The sequence below is a fragment of the Oratosquilla oratoria genome, chromosome 12, assembly GCF_046742065.1.
Source record: "Oratosquilla oratoria isolate Oo_2021 chromosome 12, ASM4674206v1, whole genome shotgun sequence".
NCBI classification, from domain to species: domain Eukaryota; kingdom Metazoa; phylum Arthropoda; class Malacostraca; order Stomatopoda; family Squillidae; genus Oratosquilla; species Oratosquilla oratoria.
The window spans coordinates 44,256,526-44,259,437 of record NC_134788.1 but is presented as its reverse complement, the minus strand read 5'-3'; positions in this window follow the sequence as shown (position 1 = coordinate 44,259,437).

Here is a 2,912-nt window from a genome sequence, read left to right as displayed (position 1 = left end):
TCATCTTCGGCGTTTTTCGAAATCTCGTCATCTGGTCATTGAAATGCACACAGTTAACCCATTCAACTCCGATGACAAGATGTCTTGTCATTTGGTCAAATAAAACAAAAAATCATAAAACACCAAAATGTTTGATCAAACACCAGAAAAATATGACGTCAATCCTCGCTTCGCTGCGAGCGAAGCGAGGATTGACGTCATATTTTTCTGGTGTTTGATCAAACATTTTGGTGTTTTATGATTTTTTGTTTTATTTGACCAAATGACAAGACATCTTGTCATCGGAGTTGAATGGGTTGATTACTGGATTGCAATTATCACGTCTTATATTGACGATCCATCTCTTCATCATCTCGGGTTTACTGCGAGGGAAACTGGAAAAAATATGAACCCTAACTAATATTTGTATGAATAATTAATCAAAGCCTCCTGGAGAGATAAAGAAATTGCCATATCTATGATCTAAATTGTTTCCAATAGTAAAATATCGCATTAAAGTGGTGAACATGTAATAAGGGGCCATTCAAAGAGTATGTAACGCAGGTAGTGCAATGTAGTTCAGTTCGAAGCTTTAAGAATCAATTAGATAAATACCTAAGATGCTGTCATGATTATAATTTATCTTATATTATTTGTTTTTGTTTTGTTATCATTTGTCTGTCTGATTTTCATTTATTATTAGTTATATGTTCAATTTATTATTTACTATTTACCTGTTTGTTTGTTATTTAACTATACCTATGCATTTATTTATGTATTTTATTTGTTATTTACATTATTATAGTTTTTATTTATTGTTTTTTTTTCGCATCCGACCTAGATATGGATCAAAAGGTCTCCTGTCGGCATGCTCCGCCTTTGTAATCCTTTGTAAAAACGCTAGGGTGGGGTGGGGGGTGCATTGTCGATGCGATGCGTTACGAGGATGTGGGGGTGTTTTCAACAGTGTTACGCAACGCTAATAATGGTTATTTATATTTATTGATTAATTTATGTCATAAATCATGCACTGAAATAGAATATCCTTAATAGATCGAGCAATAAGCATCGAGCAAAAAAATCCAAAAACATCATGCCATGTTTCATTCTTTGATGCAATCGTGAACAATTTCACACAGGACAAATTAAAATGAGTACGTTTTGGTGAGAAGTCAAGGGGGAGGGCTGTGTTACGTAATGCAGGGAGGTGTAACGCCCAGTGTTACGCAATGTTACATGGGGTAGGGGGTGTCGAATTTCACCAGAAAAAACGTTACATAATTTTTGAACGGGCCCCGAATAGTAATTCAGCCCATCTGATATGAATTCCTCACACTTGACAATATGGAAAAAGCCTCAACATGTAATCAGGAAGAACAACTGGTTCTATACAGCTACACAGCTCTGGACAGCGTTTGAGCATTATAAGATATTTTTAAATGATAGATATTTATCCTGCTATTGCCACGATTACATTCGTGACAAATGGGTTGCTGCTAGATCTATTTCTTACCGATAATAAATACATAGCATTAACATGACAAGACCTAACAAAACAGTTGCTGGGCAACATTTTATGTCTCCTGATGGCTGCATCATTTGTTGATGGGTATCGGGATGTTTTGGGTAACAAAACCTTCATTTACTTACGAGTGGAAGGACTGCTCACATCCACCTTTTCTCCGGTTGGTGCAGTTGAATGCAGCACAAGTTGGCTTTGTAAGATGATCGTTAAATATGTAAAACACACCAGTATATAGGAGCGAAAGCTGCCGAGAACTGTAACTGTATCAATGCTATCAGTGAATCGCGTGCAGATCAGTGATCGCGTGGCGTGGCTATGTTTTGGTACTAGCAACATGGCTGCCGCCGACCTCATAATCAGGACACCGATCCGTGATCCAGTTACTTTTAGATCAGTGGGGTAATCATGTGACGTGACGTTTGAAAAGACCCTTAAGTAAAAAAAAAAAAAAAAAAACTTTATTGCACAGGTCACACTGGAATGACTTCTTTTCAGCGTGGGTAATCATGTGACATTTAAGACCGCTCTTTCGTGTCACACTGGAAAGAGCGACTCTCTGGTGTGGATCATCCGGGCTCAGAAAAAAGCCCCACCGGGGGAAAAAAAGGCCCCAACAGAAAAAAGCCCCACCGGAAAAAAGCCCCCAATTAACCCATTAAACTCCGATGACAAGATGTCTTGTCATTTGGTCAAATAAAACAAAAAATCATAATAAAACAACAAAATGTTTGATGATCAAACAGCACCAGAAAAATATGACGTCATCAGTCCTCCTCGAGGAGGACTGATGACGTCATATTTTTCTGGTGCTGTTTGATCATCAAACATTTTGTTGTTTTATTATGATTTTTTGTTTTATTTGACCAAATGACAAGACATCTTGTCATCGGAGTTTAATGGGTTAAGAATTTCCCTGGCGGAAAAAAAGCCCCAAATTCTAGAAAAGCCCCAATTTAGGAAAACAAGGTAACAATTTAAGAATAAAACTATGTGTTTATTGCTTAAAAGTTTACTTGACACTATATGAAAATAATACAATATACTAAATATAAAACAATCGGAAATTACTTCAATTCAACACATATAACACATGACAATAGAAAATCAATAGTATAATTGAGGCTAACTATGCAGTATAAAGTATAAAAGTATCAAGTATAAAATAATACAAAGTCAGCACCAGTTTACATATTATATGAAAATACCACAATATACTAAATATTATGAATAGCAGATTTTTATGATAGAAAAATACAAAGTCAGCACTAAGTTATGAAATAGTACATTTGAAAGTTGGCACTACTTTAAAGTAAATCTAAATCGAATTAAAAGCGGATGCAGTGGGCACAGCCTTTAAGAAACGCTTCAATGTCTTTCTGGCCTGCTTCGAAGTCTTTGCAGAGAGTGG